Here is a 27,820-nt window from a genome sequence, read left to right as displayed (position 1 = left end):
AAGAATTGCTACCAAACACATAACAAGCCAAGCAAACAAAAAATAAGAATCTTGGCTGGGCGCGGTGGCTCATGCCTGTAATCCCAGCACTTTGGGAGGCCGAGGCAGGCGAATCATCTGAGATCGGGAGTTCACGACTAGCTTGACCAATGCGGTGAAACCCCATCTCTACTAAAAATACAAAATTAGCCAGGCATGGTGGAGCAGGCCTGTAATCCCAGCTACTCAGGAGGCTGAGGCAGGAGAACGGCTTGAACCCGGGAGGTGGAGGTTGCAGTGAGCAGAGATAGCGCCATTGCACTCCAGCCTGGGCAACAAGAGCAAAACTTCGTCTCAAAAATAACATAAATAAATAAATAAACAAAAATCTCCAGAAAACCAAAGTTTCGTGCAAGAAAATAAATATAATCCTAGCACACTACAGAATTTAGTTCATGAACATTAGGTAGCATGTATAATCATAATAACACAAACAGAATTCTCCATTGAGAGTCTGGAAATGATGGAGGAGAGGAAGAAGATGTATCTCTTCTTCCCCCCACTCTGGAGGTGCGGAGAATGTAAGAGCAATTAAATATTCATCGTCTTTAGTGGAAGACAATAGATAATCTCTCTAAATGAAAATATCAAACATGTTGGTTATATACCAGTAGAATAATCTAAAGAATTGTATGTGTTTGCTACTGAGGAACATGAATTTGGGGTCTAGATAGGTGAAATAAATACTGCATTTTTGTCATACAGGATTGTTTGACATATTGGAAGATAAATATATATTTTGAGATATTACCTTTTTTTTTTTTTTTTTGAAGACAGAGTTTCGCTCTTATTGCCCAGGCTGGAGTGCAATGGCACGATCTCAGCTCAATGCAACCTCCGCCTCCTGGCTTCAAGCGATTCTCCAAGAGATTCTCCTGCCTCAGCTTCCCGGGTAGCTGGGATTACAGGCTCCCACTACCACACCCAAATAATTTTTGTATTTTCAGCAGAGACGGGGTTTCACCATGTTGGCCAGGCTGGTCTCGAACTCCAGAGCTCAAGCAATCTGCCCGCCTCAGCCTCCCAAAGTGCTGAGATTACAAGCGTGAGTCACTGGGCCTGGCCCGGGCCTGAGATATTAACTTTTAAAAAAGATCAAAGGAATTGAAGTAACTCCAGTTGTCAGAACCTGGTTAACAGCCTCCCCTGGTTAGGCCATCCTAACCAAGGAGGAGAAAGTCTTCCCACAGGGAGAGAGCCCACAGTCAGTAGTCTCAGCTTTAATTTTGCCATTTCTGCACCTCCTCTTGTGCACTTACACACATTTTAGTGGGGAAATAAGAGAGGGCAAGTCCGCAGGTGTTAGTTGGTAAACTTTACCGCCCTAAAACCCCAAACTCTTTTTTCATACAGTCTTCTCTGACCCAGATCACCTTCAAGTATCAAACACTGAATTGAGCCGGGCGTGGTGGCTCACGCCTGTAATCCCCTGAGAGGCTGAGGCGGGCGGATTACGAGGTCAGGAGATCAAGACCATCCTGGCTAACTTAGTGAAACCCCGTCTCTGCTAAAAATACACACACACACACACAAATTAGCCGGGCATGATGGCGGGCACCTGTAGTCCCAGCTACTCGGTAGGCTGAGGCAGGAGAATGGCATGAACCCGGGAGGCAGAGCTGGCAGTGAGCTGACATTGCGCCACTGCGCTCCAGCCTGGGCGACAGCGAGACTCCATCTCAAAAAACAACAACAACAACAACAACAAAAAACACTGAATGAAGCTTCATAATTTACTTAGTTTTTAATTAATTTATTTATTTTTAGAGATGGAATCTTGCTATGTTGCCCAGGCTTGAGAGCTGTGGCTACTCACAGGCACAGTTATGGTGCATTATGGCCTCAAACTGCTGGCCTCAAGTGATCCTCCTCCGTCAGCCTCCCTGAGCATCTGGACTACAGAAACACCAGCACACCTGGCTTTTAACTTACATAGCTTCAATCACAAAGCCTAATAGGACCTGATTGTCATGAGCTTTTTGGAAAGAAGTTGAAATAGAGGATTGTGGAGGAGGGCATGATGTCTCACAGATTGCCCAGCAGATCCAAATTATGCTTTGCAGAGATGTGACCACTTTAATATTTACCAAAGAGCATTGATACTCTGATTGGTCTTTTCATATGGGTGGAGAACTAGAACAGACTCCTCCAGGCTAGTTGTGTTTAAACAGGAGTTGAAGGTAGCAGGGAAGTCCTCTTTGAAATAGAATTGCAAACCGAGGCTGGTAATTCAGGTCATTGGCACAGAGCAGGGAGAAGGAAGTCAGTATCCTTTGTGAGAAAGAAACAGCTGAAGTGGGGCTGCATAATAATGTCTCATCAAGAAGACCTTGGTGCAGGGTCCTTCACTATGATGAGCATGAAAACTGAAATTCTAATCTGGAATTGAAGAGAATCCAACTATAATAAGCTCTTTTTTTTTTTTTTTTTTTTTTTTTTGAGATGGAGTTTCTCTCTTGTCTCCTACGCTGGAGTGCAGTGGCGCGACCTCGGCTCACTGCAACCTCCGCCTCCCAGGTTCAAGCCATTCTCCTGCCTCAGCCTCCCTAGTAGCTGGGATTACAGGCATGTGCCACCATGCCTGGCTAATTTTGTATTTTTAGTAGAGACGGTGTTTCTCCATGTTGGTCAGGCTGGTCTCGAACTCCCGACCTCAGGTGATCCACCCGCCTCGGCCTCCCAAAGTGCTGGGATTACAGGCATGAGCCACTGCGCCCGGCCAATAAGCTCACTATTAATTCTTTCTTTTTTCTCCGTTAAATTGACTCCCATAGTCCTTCATATCCTTCCAGAAAGTCCTTTGATTTCTTTGACTCCCTGCTCCCCTATGATGGAGTAAGATGTCCCTCCTCTCCACCCCAACAGAGCTCTGTACTTGTCCCTTTGCTAGCACTCACCCCACCCTCCACAGCTACCTACTTGCTTGTCTCAGTCTCCCAGAAAATTTTTAAGTGCTCGGAGAGAACCGTTCATTGTTTTACCCTCAGGACCCAGCACACAGAAATCTCTCAAATATATTTGTTAAACAAAGGCAGTAAAATATGCACATGTATTTATATTCTTAGACAATGTATGCCCTTTATTTATGGATTCTCACGCTCTCAAGCCATTAGATTTATCCATGTGGTTCCCAAATGTCATCATGCCTCTCCTAGCCTGGGATGCAAAATCCCCAAGTCTGATGCCGTTATATTTTCTAAGACTCATCCAATTTTAAAATAAGCAATAAGACAAAACAATAGTCCTTATTTCCTGAAGCTACGCCTTCTTACAATGGTGCACTTTGCTTTTACTTGCAACCTCAACTGTCTTAAAGAGGTGACCCACAAAGACTACTCAGGCTTCCCCTGGGGCTCTCTGAAAACTTCCTTTCTTAAAGATATTTAGTGGGTATATGACCAAATCAAATGAACCTTTTTAATAGACATTACCCCCACACTTGGCTTTTATTATGTCATAGGAGGTAAAGAGAATTCCCAAGACCCTTCCCCAAACCTAGAGAGCTAGTGGCCTTCAGAGCTGACCCCCTTCCTTCAGACTGTCCCTGCAGCGGTTCTGCAAAATCACACTCACAACACACTGTGTATTGTGGGGTTGGCATAGATGTTTTGAAACTAGGCAGACCTTGTGCAGTGTTTAGTTTTTGGCAGAATTTATGTTTTTGGCTGGCTGCCACTGTGAAATGTGTTTAGTTTTAACTGACAGGCCTGGTCAACACTGCAGGTCATAGGTAAGTCTAGCTCATTCTGACTAGGTGAAGCCAGATCTTCTGCTTCCCAGTTTTCTTTTTGTTTTTTACTGTCTTGGTAAAGAAGAATTTCTAACAGACACATAGCAAAACATTTCTGTCCTTCTACCTGATCCTCTGTGATAAACTCTTCCTGCTCTGTAATGACATTCTTCTTCAGTGACCAGACATCCAGGGCTTGGGAGAAGCTACTCGGGAAGTTGCAAGAGTAGGGATTAGGTTGTACACTGGGAAATAAGACTGTGGTGTAGTATGGAGCAGAAGGTTGCCGGGAGAAATCCTCAGGCGTGTAATGTGACATTTTCCTCCTTAAACCTGGGCTGGAGCAGTGTCAGGAGCAATCCAGCAGGATGCTGAAGAGCCAGTGAGAGGAGAACGGGAGTACGGCCAACCTCACATGAGACCTTGATGTTGGCGCACCAGTGTTACTGGGACACAAGGAGTCTCTGTTTCATTTTTTCCCCTGAGAGGGATTTGCACCCAACCATCTTGTGACTGCTTTTTTAATTCAGTTCAGTGAAAATGACCGTGCTTTTTCCTACTATCTCAACCAAAATTTGTACCCATGCCAGGCCGGGAAAGCATATACTTCCTGAATGAAAAGTGTGATCCAACCATTATGAGCCCCAGAGGGTCTTTGTGGGATTGGTCACTGAGTTGCAGGATGGCAGAGGTGTGGGGTCAATGCCATTTCCACTGTGATATGACAATGACATTGAGGAAACTGTCAAGGTCAAAGATCACCCACCGAGTTTGTAAATATGATTTAAAAGCTAAGAGAAATGATGACCATATAACAATTAGCAATAATCACTTGAGAATCTTAAGTATTTGGGATACATTTATTTTCTTTTTTTAAAAAGAAAATAAATGGAAGGTAAGTAATATCATGACAATATAAGTTCCATGAAGGAGGGAGTTTCATCTATGAATTTTTTATTGTTCACTGCTAAATAGTAGGTTTAGCCTGACACATAGTGGCTACACATACTCAAGAAATATACATCAAATGGATGAATGAATGAATGAATGAATGAAAAGTATGTTTTTAGAGAGCACTTCAAATGAGAAAGTTTAACATTCACCATGTGTCTAATTAAACCTGAATTGAATTGTAACAAACATAATCCTGGTTGACACGAGAAATTTTACCAGACGCATATTATTTTATTTTGGGGGTTATGATTTACACATTAGTGTTGTATTAAAATGTAATATGAAGAAACATACAGAATTTTAATATGTTAATTCAAACTCAAATTATATCTATACACACACATATACACTAGCATACATTATACATATATATGATATATGAATTTTTTTCCTTTTCATCATTGAGAAATGCAAAGCAATACTATCAAGAGACAATTTTGGATGTAAAATTCCCTAAAGCTATCCAATGCAGAAGCAAAGGATGAAACGGAGCTGTAGACTCAAATGGCTTGGCTCTGTATTTCAGGGGCAAATGAGGCTACATATTTAGAAGGAACTGTACCTGTATTAATTTTTTTCTCCATCCTGCTGGGCCTTGGTGGATTTTGCTCATGACTTCCGTTAACATGTGCTGGGCCAATAATGTTATAGATCATAAGACACATCCCCCATATTGTGGGGAATTTGCATCCCATGCTTTAATTACCCGTTGGTTTCTGGAGAGGCAAGGGCTGAATTCATTAGTCCTTTCATAACAGGCCTGTGGTTCAGGCCTGGCTTGGAAAGGGCCGCAGGGGCTGGCAGGCACTCCAGGCAAATTTTCCAGCAGCACCACGGCTCCATTTGCCTCCTTCAACAGGTCTTCAGTTGGCTATATTAGTTCATCGGCTTCAGACTTTGAATTGGCACAAATGCATTGTGCAGATGGGGCAGTCGCATTGACTGGCCTGGAACTAATTAAAAACTGGAATATTTTAGATCAGTAGGAAGAAGCGTGGCCAGATTTGCAGGGATGGTGCAAGTGAGCTGAAAGAGCAAATTAACCCAGCCCCTTGAGAAAGATTCCTGCTGCCCGACCTTAGGTAGCCTCAACTGGGCTTGGGCATATCCTGGTGTGAGATGACCCCTGCAAAACTGACAGGTACTCAACCATCTCAACTGCTTAGGAAACATTCTTTTTTTTTTTTTTTTAAATATTCCTAGTGGCACCATGTTTTATGAAAAAGAGCAAATTTGCCAAGCTTCTTAGTTTCAGGGAAAAGACATATCCAAGTGAGTGAAGGACTGTGAAGGGCATTTATAATGAGGGAAATTAACTGCCTGGTTGAGTGTCAGGGGCTGTGTTCTGAGGACTGGACTTCAGGCACACCCAGCAACCTCCCGCCACAGTGGGACACCATCCAGAAGACTTCTTTCTGACCTTTCCCCTCAGGCATGTCCTAAGGCACCTTGCTTGTCCTCTTTGTCACCACTTGCTATTTTGCATTCTGTCTGAACTGTAAGAAACACACACTCACCTTGGCTCAGATGGAGTGTTGTCTTGCTGAGGACTTCACCATGGCTTGCCCCTAACTGCTGTCTCACTCCAGGTTTGGGGAACACTTTAAGCTTGTGTTCAGCCTTAACAGTCTTAGCTCAGAGCCAAGAGTTATGAATCCAAAAAATATCCATAGCTAGTTTTTGGTGTTTTGTTTTTATTTTTGTATTTTTTGATACCTACACTTTATTGGGCTGGTATGTATGTGCCCAGCACTGGGCTAAATTATGGAAGACACTACTCCATTTAATCAACACAACAACAAAAAAGTAAAGAAATTTATATGGTTATTCAGCTTTTTATTTTAATTTTTAAAGTTGTGGTAAAGTAAACATAACATAATATTTACCGTCTTAGCTATTCTTAGGTGTGCAGTTCAGTGGTATTAAGTACAATCACATAGTTGTACAAACATCACCTCCAACCATCTCCATAACTCCTTTTGTCTTGCAAAATTGATACTATGTACCCATTAAACAACTTCCCACTCTTCCCTCCCACCAGATCATGGCAACCACCATTCTACTTTCTATCTCTATGAATTTTTTTTTTCTTATTTTTTTTGACAGCGTCTCGCTCTGCCACCCAGGCTGGAGTGCAGTGGCGCAATCTTGGCTCACTGCAACCTCCGTCTCCCGGGTTTAAGGGATTCTCCTGCCTCAGCCTCCTGAGTAGCTGGGAATACAGATGTGCACCACCACGCCTGGCTAATTTTTGTATTTTTAGTAGGGACGGGGCTTCACCATATTGGCCAGGCTGGTCTCAAACTCCTGACCTTGTGATCCGCCTGCCTCGGCCTCCCAAAGTGTTGGGATTACAGGCGTGAGCCACCGTGCTTTGCCGTCTCTATGAATTTGATTACTCTAGATACCTCATGTAGGAGGGATCATCAAGTATTAGTCCTTTGTAACTGGTTTATTTCACTTAGCATAATGTCCTCCAGGTTCGTCAATGTTGTAGCATATGTCAGAATTTTCTTTTTTAAGGCAGAATACTATTTCATTGTATATATGCCATATTTTGTCTATCCAATCATTTCTCCATAGACATTTGGGTTGCTTCCCTCTTTAGGCTATTGTGAATAATGCTGCTGTGAACATCGGTGTGCAAATATCTCTTTGGGACCATTATTCTCTTTTATATGTCAGGGATCCGAGGTACAGAGAGGTGCTTACCACGGGTCACACAATAGTTAAGGGATAGAACTAGGATTTATATGCAAGGAGCTGTCACTCCAGAATGTATTGTTTTCATTTCTGTCTTCTCCAACCTGTATAAAGGACAGATGTCCATCCCACAGTGATAGGCTGTATATTATGAAATTGAAGCATGAGCTAAGTGAACACCAAGAAGTTTTACATGAATTAAATCTTCATCATCTTCCTAATGACTTTTCTAAACTAGATCTTTGATGCTAAATTATACCACATTATTCCAAAATGTCAGGATTAGATAAGTACAATAATAATTTTAATCATAAAAGAAAATCATTTTTTGGTGTTTCCAAATAACCAGTCATGATTTGGAGGTAACTCCTAGAACAGTGTTAAGTCATTGTTCTGGCTTGATAAATGTATTGATTCTTACCAAAAATAATGAAAAGCTTCAGCCATTTCGTTCTACTGTGGACTAACCCCAATCATTATGATGATAGTTACTTGGTACTAGCACTGCAATAGATCTTTTATACATTTTATTCTACCAAATCATATAAATGCTCCCATTTTACAGATGAGAAATCCAAAATTAAAAATAAAATGTTATAGTTCAATCTGCCCGATCCCAATATCCAGGTTCTTTCTGCTACCTTTTACATCCTGGGCACTGCTTGCCTTGCGTCATGCAGTTGAACGTCAGTGAATCAGATGCAAACAAAATATTTGTACATAAGCTGCTGTGAATTTTAGATATATGGCTTTTGGGAAGAACTGGAATGATCGCTGAACATGAACAATTTGTAAAAGTCTTTGAAGGACAGAGGCTTATGTAAATGGATTAAGGAATAACCTTTTGACACGGACAATACATATTTCATGTCTAGTAAAATGCTGTACCTGCCACCATATCCTGCAAGTCCCGGCAGCTGCTTCTAACAACCCAGCTTTCATGAAGGATCTGGTCTGGGGAGCGTGTTCAGCAATCCTCTGCTCAAGCTGCCTGGCTCCTTTTCAAAATGTTTCCTATGTCTCAGCCTCCAACTCAACTCTTCATCCTGGAAAAGTCTGTGTCTCATTCCAGCTCAGTGCTGTGATTTATTTTTGGCGGGCAAAGGGAAGAATTAGTCATACCTACTCTTCTGTTTGAGTCTAATGGGAGCATTGTGACTGGTGGTAAAGATGGTGGTTTATCAGCCTGGTGATTTGTAGAGTTTATGGCATGGGCCCCCTTGTTCCTCTGAATTTCCTTTCCCCTGTGAGTCACTCTGCAATAATAATGAAGAGGTGAGGTCTAAAGTTTGACAGTGGTCCTCCTTGTACTCAGCTTTCAGCATTGCAATAATTCCATATTGTCAGAGAAAAGATGATGTCATCTCTTTAACAGTTGAAAACAAAGGGGGACAAATAAAAATGACCAGGCCACCCAAAGAACTGCCAATCAATACTATTGACAATGGAAGAGGAAAGCATTCTTTCAATCATAAAGTATGACTGAGCTAAGCAGTATTGACCTTGGGGTAAGGCATTTCTTAGGATTTAATGAATGGCTAGGAAGCTGATGGACCTTTAGTCAAACTGGTTATTAACTGCCTGAAAGTGTCTGACCCTGGAAACCATAATTGCCGCTACAAATGCAAGCACATAAGAGAGCCCAAGTCTGGCTTAGACAATGGGCTGTTGTAAGCAAGTCCCAATGCTGAACCATAAGACTGACCTTTACAGATTTGCCTGGGCATCCCCCACCACAGAACTGCATACCATTCTCAAAGGACATAATTTCATGAAGACCCAATGCTAGAAATAAATTCCAGAAATAAAAAAGGATAGCATTTGTCCGTCTCACAGAATAGAATATGATACACTCTAGGTAGAACAATTCACCTCAAAGCTGATGGATTGAACTGATATTGCTATGATTATAGTGGCCAGCGCTGTCCATCAGAAATATAAGGTGAGCCGTGTATGTAATTTACGATTGGCTAGTAGCCACATTACAAGAGTGATTGCATTTTAATAACATAATTAACCCAGTAGATACAAAATACTGTCATTTCTACATGATGGTATTTTTTACATGTACTCAGTAAAGAAATTATTCACGAGATACTGCTTTTATTTTTTACACAAAGATTTTATATTCCAGTATGTATGAATGTTCAGCTGGATAAGATGGCCCAAATAATAGGGTGCCATTTCCCCAGTATGATCAGCAAAGAGCTAACTTAGGCAAAAATGCTAAATAAATGTGAATTATCTATTTTAGAAGAGAGAGAGGAAATCGTAAATGGTATTTGAGTTTAGAAAGAGTTTTCACAGACAATGACTAACTTGTACCATTTTCTCTGATACTGCACTGATTTAGCTTTGCTTGGAGACATGTTTCTGGATTTTTAGGAGTCAGGAGACTCGAACGGAGTTGCAAGGGAAGCAATACAGCATAGTGGAGATATTCCTGAGAAACAGCCTGGGTTTCCGGAACAGATAAAGCTATCCCTGCCACTTTCCACTTGGTGACATAGGGCAAACTACTTTGCTTTGGGGAGCTAAGTCTTCTGTTTGCTAACGTGTGAATGATATCCTCACCTCCTTTCTGTTGTTGCTGTTGTGGGACTGAATGTGATCATGTTGACAAGTGTGCATGCTGGTACCATCATCACTATCTGCAGTAGCATCAGAAAGCAATAGAAAGGTTGTCCGCTAATACGATTCTGCAACCAGGTCCCCAGAACACCAGGCTTGCCCAGGCACTCCTCAGGGAGTAGATGGGACGACTGTATTAAGAGGCATAATAGCTCAGTTGCCAGAAGGCAAGCCAAATTAGTGTCATAGCGATGGCAGTGTCTGGAGGAATGTGGCTGCTAATGGAAACAGATGAATCTAAGAAAAGGGAGACCCAGTGGAGAAGTGGTGGGTATAGGATCAAGGATCAAGTAGGTTCCTCATGAAGAATACGCAGGTTGAAAGCAGAAGTGGAGCAGAATTATCAATAAAAGGGCAGTCTCCTGAGCAGTGAGTCAAGAAGGAAAACCAGGGAGTCAACAGTCTTGAAGGAGAGTTGACCTGCAGTTAGAGAATCAACCTTCGAAAAATCTGAAAGATAAATTGCATATTACCAAAGAGGAAGATCAAGTTTATTCCTTCTTCTTTTATTTTTTTTTTATCATTATCTGGCACACGGCATATTCTAAATATATGTTTCGTGAATGACTGACTGGCAGGCTGGCTCACTGGTGGAGGAAGCCTGTGATCAGAGCCTGGGTAGCCCAGCCAATCTTGAAGGAGTTGCATCCTTACAGTACACAGAGGTCACCCTGATTCAGGAAGAGCAGGCTTGTTATGCTCCTAGTGGTGAACAGGGGAAGAGAGGGAGAGAGGGTAAGAAGGGGTGGTGGGGTAGGACAGAGAGATAGAGAGAGATGAGGCCAATAGCTATCTTCGTTCTTCGAATCATCTGGGCCAGTAACGTAAAGGACAAAATTGGTTGGGCAAGAAGGCCCCCACCTTCGGCCGGGCGTGGTAGCTCATGCCTATAATCCCAGAATTTTGGAAGGCTGAGGCAGGTGGATCTCCTGAGGCCAGGAGTTTGAGACCAGCCGGGCCAACATGGTGAAACCCTGCCTCTACTAAAAATACAAAAATTAGCTGGGCATGGTGGCACATGCCTGTAATCCCAGCTGCTTGTGAGGCTGAGGCAGGAGAATTGCTTGAACCCAGGAGGCAGAGGTTGCAGTGAGCTGAGATTGTGCCACTGCACTCCAGCTTGGTGACAGAGCAAGATGCTGTCTCAGAAAAAAAAAGTAGACTGCCAGTGTTAAGATTGCTATACGAACTATTACAAAAAACATCAAGACTTCATTTCTTAATGTGGGGTAATCAGACCTCAGGTCTAAACATAACTATGCCTGCAAGCAATTCTTGAGGGCCAGTTTCAAAAAGTCATCTCCTAAGAATTCCATGATGGTATCATGTACCCATGAAGATCAGGTTAGCCCTGCTCCTCGGCAGAAAGCATCTTTATGATGACAGTCTTGTGCTTATTATAGCCAGTGAGCTTTTCTCCTGGGCGGTCTTTAGATAAACCCTGTGAAATTCTGGCTCCCTGAATTCCTTTTCTCATGTTTCAAGCTGAGCAGCCTTTTCTGTGTGTATAGAGTCTCTCCAAATAGTCAAAGGCCATTAGTTAGGTTTCTACTTGCCCCATTCCAATCCTAGTCCTATCCCACCTTCCTGATATCACAACCAAGATAGTCTTAATAAGTGTTTGAGGAGTTCCCAAACTCTTTGTCCTCATATTTGCAGAAAAGTTTCTGGTTCACTCCAGAAGCTAATTCACACATGCCAGTGTGGTTAACAGTTAGATTTCAAAAATCAACTTTATTTTCTTTTGCTTTTGGTCTTCAGGTCACCTGTCTGAGCCACAAACTTGAGTAAAATGTTGTTCTTTTACTGTGTGGTGTTGACTGCACTTTGGGTGGGATTGAAGAGCACGAAGTAAGACCAAGAATCATTTCCTCACTGTCCACGTATGAAACTTGTAATTTTTTTACATGATTGCAAGTGCAGCAACAAAATCTACTGCTATTTGTGACTCTGAGAAAGTCAATAAAAACTATTCACATTTAAAGGTCTCATTCAAGGTAGGTCAGCTCTACAGCACTGCTTCCCAGGTGTGTCAGAAGTCTGGAGGTGTTGCTTGAAGGCTTCACTGAAGAATTGTTTCTGCCATCTAGGTTTGTTTTTAAATAACACTTGATTAGACTTGTTTCTGTTTACAAGTCTCTACACACCGGGTTTATCAGCACTGTGGTTCAAAGAGCATCAGTTTAAAGCCGGTAGACAAGACTGATGTCAAGTTATTGTTACCAGTAATTCTGTCTTTACATTTATTGTTAAATTCAAGATAACATCTAAGGATACAGATGAAAAACATAAATTGATGATAGCACTGAATAATGATGTTAATTATCATTTAGCAAATGTATATTATGCTGCAGACACAATGCAGACACAAAGAGTTTACTCTTTTTCATCTATTACTTCATTTGGGTTTTACAATAATTCTGTGAGAAATAACATCTCCATTTCACAGAAGAAAACATGAGGCTCAAATTGTTAAGACACATTTCAGATTCATGCGGTTTATAAGTGGTGGAGCCCAAATACAAACAGAGGATTGACAAACTCCAGAGTTTAGGCTCTTACTAATACACAAGAACCAGGTGCCAACCAGCACCGGCAGCCTAAACAGTTTCTGGAGGAATTTCAGGTTGGAGATAGATCAATAAAAATGGATCTACACCGGCAGAAAGAATAGAAAAGTTTTAAAAAGTGTTTTTTTTCTGTAAAAATATTAATGGCAAAATAGAAGGCAACACGATAAGGAGCAGTGAAAATCACAGAAGGAGAGCGGGGGAGAGACAGCTGTGGAGGATTTTGAGACCATCCAGAGAAGAAAACAATGACTCCCCGTGCTTATGAGAAGAGAGCTGGAGACACATCGTGAACGTTTTCAAATGCTTCCAGCATACCATAGCTTACATTATCACCAGGATGATTTAAAAGCAACCTATGCTTAGAAGTCCTTTTGGTGGCAACTCCGTAATCTGCTCAGTGTCCAACAAGACTCTTTCCAGCCACCAAATAAACAATTCTAAGACATAGCTCTGATGGTTAATTTTATGTCATAGGAAATTTATTTTAACCTGCTTTTATTTCATGGGTGCTTTCCAAGTTTTGCATGTTAACTACAAAGGGACAAATGTTTCCCATCAGGCCAGAAGGAGAAGAGATGGGGCATAAACAGAATCTAGACTAAAAATACAAAAACCATTTCTTGAAATAAAATATTTATAATTCATGCATTTGAAAAAACCCACACCCCTTTGCCTGGAGTCATTTCTGATAATTATTAAAAATCTTTTAAAAGGTATATCAGATTCCCCTTAGGCTGTATTTCATTTTTTTTGCCCACTTTCTTACAGAAGCCATTATTACTGTAACCCGGTATTTGCAGGTATATCCTATCAGCAGCTTGTCTCAGCTCTACTGTGTGTCTTTTTTCTGTTCTTTCTCTCTTTCTTTCTTTTCTTGTTTTACGAGAATTACTTTGCCATCACTGCAGAGATTAGCTGCAAAGTCCCATTCAGGGACTAACCTATACGCATGCCTGGAAGTGTTACAAGTCAACATAACATGGGGTAACCACTGACCAATGAAGGAAAAGAACTGAGGGATAAATGCTCCCTCTTCTGTGTAACTGGAGGGCGATTTTGAAGTGCACTGACTCTATTTGACTCATTGAAGTATGCCCGGTGGGATCCAGCCTCAGTTGCCCGTAGTCACAATCAACTTTATAGCACTCTTGGACTGGCTTCCTCTTTTCCCATTTTCCTGCTTCTCCACTTTGAGTTCACTTCCCCCCAATCCACCGCCCCCCAACCACCACCAAAAAACTACTTGCACTCAGTGCTTGCCTCAAGCTTTGCTTTTTTGCTGAAACCTAGGCTAAGAAAATATTTTATCACTGAAGCACCCGACCTATTTAGTTTCTCTTCAAAGTGTTGCACATTGAATATTTTAAGTAATGTATTAAAACTTATCTTGATTGGAAATGTATTTAAAATACTTACTACCCTTTACATAAGTTAAGTTTTTTCAGGATATGATAAAACAGGTTTGGCAGTCATTAGTTTAACAAGAATGGCATGCAATTTTGGTCTGTAAATAGTTTTTTTTTTTTTCTTTTTGGTTTCTTGTTTTGTTTTGTTTTTTATAGAGACGAGGTGTTGCTATGTTGCCCAGGCTGAGTTGTTGTTGTTGTTGTTGTTTTGTTTTGTTTTGAGACAGTGTCTCACTGTCTACCAGGCTAGAGTGCAGTTTCACCATCATGACTCACTGCAGCCTCCACCTCCCAGGCTCAAGCGATTTTCCTGCCTCAGCCTCTTGAGTAGCTGGGACTACAGGCATGCACCACTGTGCCCGGGTGATTTGTGTATTTTTTGTCAAGACGGGGTTTCTCCATGTTGCCCCCACTGCTCTCAAACTCCTGAGCTCAGGTGATCTGCCCGCTTCAGCCTCCCAAAGTGCTGGGATTACAAGCATGAGCCACTGCAGCTAGCTCCAGGCTGGCTTTGAACTCCTGAGCTCAAGTGATCCTCCCACCTCAGCCTTCTGAGTAGCTAGGAATATAGGGGTGTGCCAACTCATCTGGCTTGTACATAGTTTTATATTTATGTATTCACTATTTTGTAGATTATGAAATTTCTTAGTGGTAAGTGCAACATATTTACCACTGCTTAGGACGTAGTTTACTTTTGGAAGTTTCATACAATGTGACATTTTAAAAATTAACCAAACTCATCTAAATTTATTGATTTGACAGGTGACATTTCTTGAAATAAAGTACATGGAAAATCCATCAGGATACCTTAATGCACATTGTGTCACTTCTCTTCAAAACATTCCCAAGAAGCTCAAATAGGGTAGACCATTTTATTTCAAACTTCATTTTTCAAAAAGAATCTTATAGGCAGTAGGTTGATATTGCACAATCCCCTGCCATACCCTAGAGATTCTGAGTTAGCAGGTTAAAGATGAGTTCAGGAACATGCATCTTGAATCAGCTTTTCTAGGAATTCTGAAGCAGATGACCCTTCGACAGCACTTTAGAAAATGTCATTTATAGAATCTTTGAATTTCAAAAATGAAAAATCATCTTTCCACCAGTCATTCATTTTGCAGATTAGAACAATTATTCCAGCAGCACTCTTTCCTTTATTTGTTATTGTTGACCATATCATTGACGCCAGGACTAAGAAAACAAAAGTAACTCCAAGTGTTCAAAGCAGGGGGAATTGGATTCAGCTTTCAGAGGTAGTAAAGGATCTCAGAAACCAAATAGGGAGCGATGAGGCAATTCAGGAATTACTAACATCAGGATGTCGCCAACATCCTGAGGCTGGAGTAGAGAAGGGATGATGTGGTGCTCCCATATCCCTGGCGCTGAGTTCATCCTAAAGAACTGTGGTCTTGCTTGGCTATGGACTTTGGTGGGGCTGGTGCCGCCCAGCAAGGGCTGACTGACAGCTGCCAATCTGGAGGCGTTCCCACAGCTGTGCAGAATTTAGCGCTGCGCGCTGTTGTTGCCGCTGCTGCTCCCCAGGATGTTGCCCCCTACAAATACGCCTCCTGTGTCCGCAGCCCTCATCCTGCCATACAGCCTCTGCAGGCATCCCAGCCTGCGGTCCATGTGGAGGGGCAGAAGCCACTGACTGCCTCCATGTTGGCTGCAGCACCCCCGCAAGGAACAGAAGCAGATGCTGGGAGAACGCTTGTTCCCACTCATCCAAACAATGCATTCAAACCTGGCTGGGAAGATACGGGAATGCTGCTGGAGATCGACAACTCTGAGCTGCTGCACATGTGAGAGTCCCCCGAGTCTCTCCGCTCCAAGGTGGATGAAGCTGTAGCAGTTCTACAGGCTCATCATGCCAAGAAAGAAGCTGCCCGGAAGGTGGGCGCTGTTGCTGCTGCTACCTCTTAGACAAGGAAAAACCGATTCAAACGCCAAATAACCCCGCATGGAATTCAGCTCAAGGTTTGAAGACTTCCTAGCTTGTCCTATAGACCTCAACACCAAGAACTACAAATTGCTAATCTAATAGGTCATTTTGTATCAAAAGGTCAATCGTGGAGTGCCTAGAATTTTTCAATGATACGAATATGTTCTCTGGGTTCTGCTGTGGCCCAGACAGTGTTAACATTTTTTTTTTTTTTCTATTGTGGGTTTTGATTTTTTCCCCCAGAAATTGGTTTTATTTGATGTACCCAAGTCTTATGTTTCTCAATAAAGAAAAAAAATCTCCATTAAAAAAAAAAAAAAAAAAGAACTGTGGAGGGACAGCCTTGCTACTGGAGACCTGCCTGAACCAGTTAAAAGGGGAGAAAAATGCCCTGGCATCTCCTTCCTTTCTCTTGTCAGTGCCTGCCATTGGCTGAATTCATCTAAAAGCCAGATGACAGGAGGTCTGGGAGATGCAGCCTGCAGATGTCCCCTCCTCCTAACCATCCATGGCTGAAGACAGAGCAGAGGAAAGGCAAGGAGTAGTGAAAAAAGCAGGCCTAGGGGAACCACAGGTTCTTATTCCTTAATCCTTAGCACTGTACAAACTTATTCTAAATTTATAAGCATCCACCTTTCTCACATTACACTGGGTATCCTTAGGAACCCAATCTCTAGCTGGGTGCGGTGGCTCACATCTGTAATCCCAGCACTTTGGGAGGCTGAGGTGGGTGGATCACCTGAGGTCAGGAGTTCGAGACCAGCCTGGCCAACATGATGAAACCCTGTCTCTACTACAAATACAAAAATTAGCCGGGCACAATGGCAGGCACCTGTAATCCCAGCTACTCAGGAAGCTGAGGCAGGAGAATGGCTTGAACCCGGGAGGCGGAGGTTGCAGTGAGCCGAGATTGCGCCATTGCATTCTAGCTTGGGCGACAGAGCAAGACCTCATCTTCATAAAAAAAAAAAAAAAAAAAAAAAGAAACTGAATCTCTATAGACTCCATGCAGCCCTACCAATGCTAACTTGACTTAATCCAAACAGGACACACTTTGCTTGCTTTACTTGGGTATGCCATTGTCTAAAACAGTTTCTTTGTTTTATTAATAATGAGTGGATATCATTATTAATATTAATTATGAATTACTTGTAATTATTAATTATATGGATATTTTCCAGCATGTAAAATAACTTCTTGATATAACAATATATTGAGTAGAAACTTCCTGAAGAGAAGTTACCTCAAAGTATATCTAATCCTAATACAATAATTATAAGAAAAACACTAATTCTAAGAATAAAAGGGTATGAGGGTAAATAGAATTTTTAAAAACTAGGTTAAAAATATCAAAGTTTTTTATTGCCATTAATACACTAATATAGGTTATAAAACACCAAGAGGAAGATACAATATTTTCAAAATTGCATAACCATTCATTTAGTTGACAAATATTTATTGATCAACCATCCTATGCCTGAAATTCTTTGAGGTGCTGAAGATGCAACAATAAACAAAGTAGACAAAATCTTTGACCTCAGGGAGAGCAGATTCTAGTGGAAAAAGTAAAAAAATTAAACAAATAAATATATAGTATTTACTTTTTCCCACAATGCTAATTTTCAAATTAATATTCAGTGATTATATTTTGAGTTACACTATAATGCGTGTAATTTTATTGTTAATCTCCTGCCAGTCAGATCACATTCCAATCTCTTCCCCTACCCAGAATTATCGTTTTCATCTTTTTGATGTAGAAACGATGATAGTGGTTAAATGTATAGGCTTTGGGGTAAGGCTACCCCTCTTCAGGTCCTAGCTCTGTCCTTCCCTGTGTGTGTAACCTGTGAGCCTCATTCATTCATTCATTCCGCATACATTCATCATGCTGGCCCAGAGCTAGAAACCCAGGGCCCATCTGTGAACAGATGAAGAAGCTGACCTCAGGAAACTTATGTTTAGGACTCAATATCTTCAGCAGAAAATGAGAATATTCCTCACATTGGCCTCATCAGGTCTTCATGATGATTAAATGACTTAACCCCTGGGATGCACTTTGAGCACTGCCTGGTGCATCTTAAGAGCTGAATAAATGTTAGCATTTATTCATCCCGTTACATCCACGTTTAAAATCCTTCAGTGGGTCACTTCTGCCTGTAGGGTAAATTCCAAATCGTTTAGCGCAACAGACATAAGGCTTTCAGGATCTGGCTCCTGATTTTGCATCCTGTATCATCCCCTGCACACTGGGCTCCCATCCTGTGTAATACTTTCATACCTTATGCCCAGATAATTCTGTCTTCTCTGCATGGGGTCATCTCCTTCCTGAATGCCTTCTTTCCCTTCTAGAGTGAGCTCAATTACCCACTCTGTGAAGACTATTGTGTTGGCTCCTCTGTGCACATCCATGACTCCACCTAGTCACTGACTCTTTTGCCCACAAATCATTCATACCTGACTCTTGGAGTTTCTCATATGTATTTTATTTAACTCACTAATATCTCACACCATGCCACATGTATTATGGTGACTAACAAGGGTGCATTAAACATGGTAAGATAGGCCTGTGAAACAAGAGTCTTGGACCCCAGAGCTAGAAAGAAATGGTTAGGGTTAGGGAAGGAGATAAAACTGCTGCAGATGTAGAGGAACTTCCAATAAATAATGATAGCATTGAGCTCATCTATTTACTTCCCATCCCTCCCAAATTCCCACATAAATGATGGTCAAGATTCTTTAAAATATATGATAAACTTTTGTGCTAAAAACACAAATGGATATTATTAGTGGCTCTGAAATTGTGAGCTATTTCTTAAAAGTAGAAATTAGAAGAGGTTGAATGGGAGCACAACCAACATAGAAAAATCTACAACTCCAAGTACCCACAGGCAAAGCCTGCTGCAGAGAGAAGTCCCGACAGAGGTCTAAGGAACACCCCACTGGGGTTAACAAATACACACAGTAAATGAGGGCTGGAGGCAATCATCCAAGTTCAAGGTTAAAGCACTGTTTCCAGATCAGCTAGGTAAGCCAGCTCCATTCTGTCATTGACATATACAGAGCAGCTGGCTGGGGCATTTGTTCACTAGATAGAATTCCATGAACTATTTTCTAAATAACTAGAAATATTATCTTAGAGAAGACTCCTAGTATAGATGTTGAAGTCTAAGAGAGAAACAGGGAAAGTCTTTAGATAACTGAAGATCATAAAAGGGAATCCAGATTAAATTAAAATAAGATCTGGACATCCAGAAAGATACATATTAAATATTCCCACCTGAGTGTCAGTCTCCTTACCCAGGCAATTTACTTGCTTCTCGGCTACCTGCCTGTTCCCTGCCCATGTACAAAATGGAGAAGTGGCCCTCTCTGACAGATGCAATTAAACTCTACGAAACTCACATTTATTTCTCCTATTCAGGAGAGGGGCCCATTTAGGAGACATATGATAGAAAAAACACGTATCCAGCATACTAATTAAGCTAGTTCTTTACTTCTAAACATACACAAATAGCCAAAAGTCACAAAGCATTAGAGGAAAATCAAGAGCTTGCACAAGAATATTTTTACGTAAATAAAAAGAAAAATAGCCCTTAGAAAAGAACTAAACATCAACAACAAAAATCTAATCAGTATTCAAAGAAAGGTGTACAGCCCCAGAACAATGCAAAAAAAATTTCTGAGACTCTTATGAACCCCTATGCACACAAACTAGAAACCTAAAAGAAATGGATAAATTCCTAGAAACATACAACTTCCCAAGATTGAACCAGGAAGAAACTGATACCCTAAACAGACCAATAACGAGCTCCAAAATTGAATTGGTACTAAAAAGCCTACCAACCAGAAAAAGCTCTGGACCAGATGGCTTCACAGCCAAATTCTACCAGATATATAAAGAAGAGCTGGTACCAATATTAATGAAATTGTTTCAAAAAATTGAGGAGGGAATCCTCCCTAACTCATTCTACGAGGCCAGCATTATTCTGATACTAAAATTTGACAGAGACACAATGAAAAAAGAAAACTTCACACTAATATCCATGTATTAGTTTGTTTTCATGCTGCTGATAAAGACATACCTGAAACCGGGAACAAAAAGAGGTTTAATTAGACTTACAGTTCCACATGGCTGGGGAAGTTCTCACAATCATGGTGGAGGGTGAAAGGCACTTCTTACATGGTGGTGGCAAGAGAGAATGAGGAAGAAGCAAAAGCAGAAACCCCTGATAAACACACCAGATCTCGTGAGACTTACTCACTATCACGAGAATAGCATGGGAAAGACCAGCCCCCATGATTCAATTACCTCCCACTAGGTCCCTCCCACAACACGTGGGAATTCTGGGAGATACAATTCAAGTTGAGATTTGGGTGGGGGCACAGCCAAACCATATCAATCCCTGATGAACATAGACACAAAAATACTCAATAAAATACTAGCAAATCGAATCCAGCAGTACATCAAAAAGCAAATCTACTATGATCAAGTAGGCTTTATCCCTGGGATGCAAAATTGGTTCAGTGTAAACAAATTAAGAAATATGATTTATCACATAAACAGAACTAAAAATGAAAACCACGTGATCATTTCAATAGATGCAGGAAAGGCTTCTGGTAAAATTCAACATCCCTTCATGTTAAAAACCCTCAACAAATTAGGCACTGAAGGGACATACCACAAAATAATAAGAGCCTTCTATGACAAACCTATGGCCAACATCACACTAAATGGGCAAAAGCTGGAAGCATTCCCCTTGAGAACCAAAACAAGATGAGGATGCCCATTCTCACCACTCTTATCCAACATATCACCACTTCTAGCCAGAAGATTTCTGCTTCTGGAAGTCCTAGCCAGAGCAATCAGGTAAGAGAAATGAAAGGCATCCAAATAGAAAGAGAGGGTGTCAAACTAACTCTTTTTACAGATTATATGATTCTATCCCTAGAAAATCCCCATAGTCTCTGCCCAAAGCCTCCTAGATTTGATAAACAACGTTAATAAAGTTTGAGGATACAAAATCAGTGTACAAAAATGAGTAGCATTTCTATATGCCAATAACATTCAAGCTGAGAGGCAAATCAAGAATGCAGTCCCACTCACAGTAGCCACAAAAAGAATGAAATACCTAGGCATACAGCTAACAAGGGAGATGAAAGATCTCTACAATGAGAATCACAAAACACCACTGAAAGAAATTAGAGATGACACAAACAAATGGAAAAAACATTTCATGCTCCTGATAGGAGGAAACAATAGTGCTAAAATGGCCATACTACCCAAGGCAATTTATAGATTCAATGCTATTCCTGTCAAACTACCACTGTCACTTTTCACAGGATTAGAAAAACAATTCTAAAATTTATATGGAACCAAAAAAAGAGCCCAAATAGCCAAAGTAATTCTAAACAAAAAGAACAAAGTCAGAGGCATCACACTACTCGACTTCAAACTATACTACAAGGCTACAGTAACCAAATCACCATGGTACTGATATAAAACGGACACATAGACCAATGGAACAGAATAGAGAACCCACCTACAACAATCTGATCTTTGACAAAGTTGACAATAACAAGAGACGGGGAAAGAACTCCCCATTCAATAAATGATGCTGAAATAACTGGCTAGTCATATGCAGAAGATTGACACTGGACCCCTTCCTTACATCATATACGAAAATCAACTCAAGATGGATTAAAGACTTAAATGTAAAATCGAAAACTACAAAAAACCTAGAAGAAAACCTAGAAACTACCATTCTCGATATATGCCTTGGCAAATATTTCATGAAGACGTCTCTAAAAGCAATTGCAACAAGAACAAAAATAGACAAATAGGACCTAATTAAACTAAAGAGCTTGTGCACAGCAAAAGAAACTATCAGTGAACAAACTACAGAATGGGAGAAAATATTTGTTATCTATGCATTGGACAAAAGTCTAGTATCCAGAATCTATAAGGAACTTAAGCAAATTAACAAGCAAAAAACAGGCTCAAGCCTGTAATCCCAGCACTTTGGGAGGCCAAGGTGGGTGGATCGCCTGAGGTCAGGAGTTTGAGACCAGCCTGGCCAGCACGGCGAAACCCTGTAATCCCAGCTACTTGGGAGGCTGAGGCAGGAGAATCACTTGAACCTGGGAGGCGGAGGTTGCAGTGAGCTGAGATTGCGCCACTGCACTCCAGCCTGGGATGCGGAGGTTGCAGTGAGCTGAGATTGCGCCACTGCACTCCAGCCTGGGAGACAGAGTGAGACTCCATCTAAAAACAGCAACAACCGCCACCACCAAGCAAAAACCAAATAACCTTACTAAAAAAAGGCCAAATGACACGAACAGACACTTCTTAAAAGAAGACATACACATGGCCAACAAACTATGAAAAAAATGTTCGACATCATTAATCACTAAAGAAAAGCAAATCAAAACCACATGGGATACCATCTCACACCAGTCAGGATGGCTATTATTAAAAAGTTAAAAAATAACAGCTGTTGGCAAGTTTTTAGAGAAAAGGGAACACATTCTCTGCTGGTGGGAATGTAAATTCGCTCAGCAACTGTGGAAAGCAGTTTGGAGATTTCTCAAAGAACTTAAAAAACAGAATTACCATTTGACCCAGCAATTCCATTACTGGGTATATACCCAAAGGAAAATAAATTGTTCTACCAAAAAGACACATTCACTTGCATATTCATTGTAGCACAATTCACAATAGCAAAGACATGAAATCAACCTCGCTGCTCATCAATGGTGGACTGAGTAAAGAAAATGTGGTACATATACAACAGGGACTACTGTACAGCCATAAAAAATGAAATCATGCCCTTTGTGGCAACATGGTTGCAGTTGGAGGCCATTATCCTAAGCAAATTAATGCAGGAACAGAAAACCAAATATAACATGTTCTCACTTATAAGTGGGAGCTAAACACTGAGAACACATAGACAGAAAGAAGCAAACAACAGACACTGGGGTCTACTTGAGGGTGGAGGGCTGTGGGAGTGTGAGGGTATGCTTACTACCTGGGTGACAAAATTATTTGTACATCAAACTCTAGCAACATGCAATTTACCCATATACTGCATATGTATCCCCAAACTTAAAATAAGAGTTGAAAATGGAAAAAAAAAAAAGAGAAAGGTTTAAGAAACTATCTAATACAGAAAGTAAGAACACAGTGTTATGAAAGAGAATTAAAAAATAAGGAAAAGCTATTGAGACGATTAAAAATACAATTACAAAAAAATAAGAAAATAGTAAAATAGAAATTGCCAGAAACTAAATTTTTGTCTAAAACATAAAGCCCAGAAAATTTCTCAAAACAGATTAAAAAGAAAAAAAAAACACCAAGTGCTAGCATGAGGAAAGTAAAATGTTACGAAAGATAAGTGTAGGAAGTATAGTATCTGTTCAATAAAACTTCAGAAAGAGCAGAAATATTGAGGAAAGGAAATAATGACAGAAATAACAGTTTTCAAGAGTGAAAGAAAAGATTGAGTTATCAGTAAAAAAAAAAAAATCCACTGAATGTTCAGAACGATGATTCAGACATAAATAACGGATGGAATAGGGAATAACATGGGCTCTCTTTAGATGGATACTGATGAAGTGCCTCTATGAAAGGTGGCATTTAAGTTGACATGCAAAAGATGTGAAGAGTCAGGGTGAGAACATTTCAGGCATAGATGGGAGCTTTTGCAAAACCTGAAGGCAGGAGAGTACTGGGTCAGCCAGAGGAATTCAAAGACTGAAACGGATCAGATAAGGCTGAAGAGAAATCATTCACGGCCTTGTAGGCCAAGATAAAGTACTCAGAGGTTATTCCAGAAGGACAGGAACTATTAGAATATTTAAGGGGTAGAGTGTAAACTAAAAATAAGATCCTAAGCCCCCCAACTGACTGAATGAACAATCTCTTGGTCAAGGACATCCCAGAGTAACCTTGAAAACTGATTTCTAGGCCATGGCGAAATGATAGGTCGGATACACCTCCTGATATCCCCTCCTCCTGATATCCCCTCCTTCTCTAACAATGGTTAGCCTTTCTTCCCTAAGGGTCCAACAGAAACCAGCCCTTTCAAAAGGCTCCACCACTGATACTTACCAACTGCTTGACACTGCCCCTCCTTTTTTCCTGATAAGAGACCAGGGAGTGGCTCTAGCCAGTCTAGGGAGAATGCGCAGTAAGGGTTTTAATGTCCTCTGCTTCATCTTTTGATATCAGAGGCCAGAAAACTCCACTCTCAGATCATGCTAATGCTGCCATTTTTTTGAACATGGGACCCATGAAGGGGCATAAAGCTTAATTACACATACACATATTTCTCCTTTCATAAATATTCATGACTCCTCCCAGCTTTTTGATTATGTATATTTGGCTACCCCGCTCAGCATAAATTTTCTTCCCATTGCCTCTCCCTCAAAGTGTCTGTTTTTGCCTTCTGGCCGGAGGCTATACGTCCCAGCTTGTCAGAATGGCCACCCTGCAGGCTGCAACCCTTGATGAGTCATCAAGCTCTTTTTTCTAAGTTTATAAACCGAGTCATTCTTCACTTGGCAACAGTGGTAAGATTCAATTCTTTTAAGAACACATCTGTTTTGTAGGGAGTGTGTCAGGAAGAAGCTGACTGGAAGCAGCGTCTAGTTGTGGGATTCCATTTGGGAGCCAAGGAGTCCTGAGCACTCTGCTGGCACTGGAGAGTCAAAGGAGTAGACCAATGTGCCCTGTATGTTGGAAGTAGAGTCCATAAAGTATGCCTGATGAATTAGGAATAAAATGGAGAGAAAAGAAGGAATCAAGAGTAACTACTGAGTTTATGGTTTGGGTACCGAAGAAAACGGTGGAATCATTTACCAAGACAGGGAAGCCAGGATGTTTAAAAATATGTATATCTGATAAAGGGGAAATAAATACTTCTTTTAGAGCTGCTTAAGTGTAAGACATTCAAGAGCCATTTAAATGTTGATGGTGTGTGCAAGGGAGTGAGATAAGTATCTAAAGTTCAGAGAGAATTCCAAGTTGCAGACATACATTTAGTTTTTTAAAAATAAATCGTTGAATACAGTGCTTAAATCCATGAGAATAGATGAGATCACCTAGTGAGAAGGGTAACTTTAGAAGAGATCAAGGACTGAGTCCCCAGCAATCAGTATAGAGGTCAGGAAGAGGGACAGATTCCAACAATGGAGACCAACAAGGGAGGGAGAAGAGGAGAGAGCTACCAGGAAGGCCAAGCTTGGAGACCAAAGGGTGTTTCAAGAGAAAGAGAGTGAGTGACTACGTAACATAAGAGCGTGAGTAACAGAAATGATTTACTTGATGGTTTAAATCATGTCTTTCCATTTAGTGGTAGGACTAAAAGCCACACTGTATGGGATGGAGGCTTGGTTGGAGGTGAGGACAACTCTTTTTAAAAGATGCTCAAAAGAAGAGCAGAGAAACAGTCAAGTATCTGGAGAGTGACATGTAGTCAAGGGAGCATATTTATTTTTTTAAAGATGGATGTTTGTACACTGAAAGGCATGATACAATACTGAAATTGTAGCAAAAAGAGAATAGTCCAAGGGGCAAAATCAATATATTTTTAATTGTTCTAATAACGGTTTTGCTAGGATTTTTAAAATCACATCCCTAAGTGAGGGCCAATGATACCAGAGCAAGAACAAATATTAAAGGTTAGAGCTTATTGATAATGACAGTGATGGAGTCCATATTCCTCATTCTCTGTTGATCAGGCTTAAATAAAGAATAGGTTTTAGAAAACTGTTAGAATTCATAGTCTATGTGCTTTTTAAACAATTCTCTCAAATGAACCTTTATTCCTTACAAAGGTGTGTGGAGTTACTACAAGTAGTCATAGGCCCCAGTGAGAAATGTTTTGTTAACACCCCTTTGGGGAGGCTGAGCCACTTAACAAGAATATCTTCTCAAGAATTATTTGTGAGGCCACTGGGGGTGGGTCAGATTCTACATAGAAAGATGTTAACAAGCATTAACAGGTTTGTTTAATATTGGACTCATCTTGAATTTTTTTATTGAGTTGTTGGCTTCATAGTGGAACCATGAATTTCTTAAAGTCAAGAACCATAGGCTATTATTCCTATGGCTCCATCATCTAAACCAAGCTCTGGCACTTAGTGGCTCTCATTAAATATTGATTGAATGATGGAGTGAATAAATGAATTCAATGACTAAAGTCATTAAAATTGGAGATACTATAAATGCACACCCATGGCTCATATAGGTAACGTTGTTCATATTGCTGAAAATCATGCGCCCTAGAAATGGAGACATTTTCAATTTTAAATCTTACCCATTATCTTCTCATGTGCCCCTATTATACAGACATATAGATGATGATGATGATGATGATGAAGATGTATAGATAGTAAGATAGACAGAAAAACAGAGTTAACCTATGAAAAAAATTTTTTCCATCCTGTTTCTCTTAATGATTTATAAGGACCTATCATTATGAAATATTGTGTTTGGGTTAAATATTATCTAGATCATAACAATCGTAATAATAGTACTATAAAGGGCCTTCAAAAAGTTAGTGGAAAATTTGAGTGAAATAATAAAATTAAAAATATAAACTTTAGTTTTCAATGTAAACTCCATCAAGTTCAAGATACTTTTGTAACCAATGATACCAGCCACTTAGTCCATTTCTAAAGAACTGAAGGTCCTGGGAATTTAACCATGTCAATGCAGTCTTTTAAACATAATTAACTAAAGAAAAATGGGTTCCCTTTAAAGATATTTTTAAGATTAGGGAACCAAAAGAAGTCAGAAAGAGCCAAATCAGGACTATAAGGTGGCTGCCTTACGATTTCCCATAGAAAACTCTCACAAAATTGCCCTTTTTTGGTGGGAGAAATGAGCAGGAGCATTGTTGTGGTCAAGATGGATCCTCTGATGAGGCTTTCTTAGACATTTTTCTGCTAAAACTTTGGCTTTCTCAAAACACTCTCATAATAAGGAGGTGCTATCATTCTTTGGCCCTCCAGAAAGTCAACAAGCAAAATGCCTTGAGCATACCACAAAATGGTTGCCATGACCTTTGCTCTTGATTGGTCCACTTTTGCTGTGGCTGGGCCACTTCTACCTCTTGGTAGCCATTGCTTTGATTGTGCTTTGTCTTCAGCATCATGCTGGTAAAGCCACGTTCCATCTCCTGCTACAGTTCTTCAAAGAAATCCTCCAGGATCTTGATCCCACTTGTTTAAAATTTCCATTGAAAGCTCTGCTGTTGTCTGCAGCTCATCTGGGTGCATGGTTTTGGCACCCACTGAATGGAAAGTTTGCTCAACTTTAATTTTTTAGTCAGAATTGTGTAACCTGAACCAGTTGAGATGACTGTGACCTTGGCTATTGTTTCTGCTGTTAATCATTGGTCCTTTTCAATTCAGGCATGAACAAGTTTCATTTTTTTCCTCAAAAATTGTTGTGGATAGTTTGTGGCTGCAGGCTTCATCTTTAACATTGTCTTGTCCCTTCTTAAAACAAGTTATTCATTTGTAAACTGCTGGTTTCTTTGGGACATTGTCCCATAAACTTTTTTTTAAAGCATCAATTATTTCACCATTCTTCCACCCATGCTTCATCATAAATATGATGTTTTTTCTTGCTTCAATTATAGCCAAATTGACGTCGCTCTGAGAGAAGCTCTTTTCAAAGTGATGTCTTATCCTTCTTAGTGCCTCAATCTAGGTCCTATTTAGATGTGTTATATAGCAAGTTAGTATGAGATTATTTTGGTGCAAAAATTTTGGGGTCAATGGACAGTTTTTTCCATAATACACATTTTCCATGAACTTCTTGAAGACCTCTCATATT

General features: G+C 40.5%; 1 long non-coding RNA gene and 1 pseudogene across 1 annotated transcript in view; one reads left to right on the top strand and one right to left on the bottom strand.

Moving 5' to 3' along the window:
• The window catches only part of LOC134736764 (uncharacterized), a 210,321-nt gene that overhangs the window by 120,517 nt on the left and 61,984 nt on the right, over positions 1–27,820 (bottom strand). The window lies entirely within an intron of this gene.
• Positions 10,249–16,123, top strand: LOC134736742 (polyadenylate-binding protein 4-like; annotated as a pseudogene).

Source organism: Symphalangus syndactylus, chromosome 5 (genome assembly GCF_028878055.3).
Source record: "Symphalangus syndactylus isolate Jambi chromosome 5, NHGRI_mSymSyn1-v2.1_pri, whole genome shotgun sequence".
Lineage (NCBI taxonomy): Eukaryota > Metazoa > Chordata > Mammalia > Primates > Hylobatidae > Symphalangus > Symphalangus syndactylus.
The sequence above is the reverse complement of the archived record's forward strand: the minus strand, read 5'-3'. Positions and strand labels throughout refer to the sequence as shown.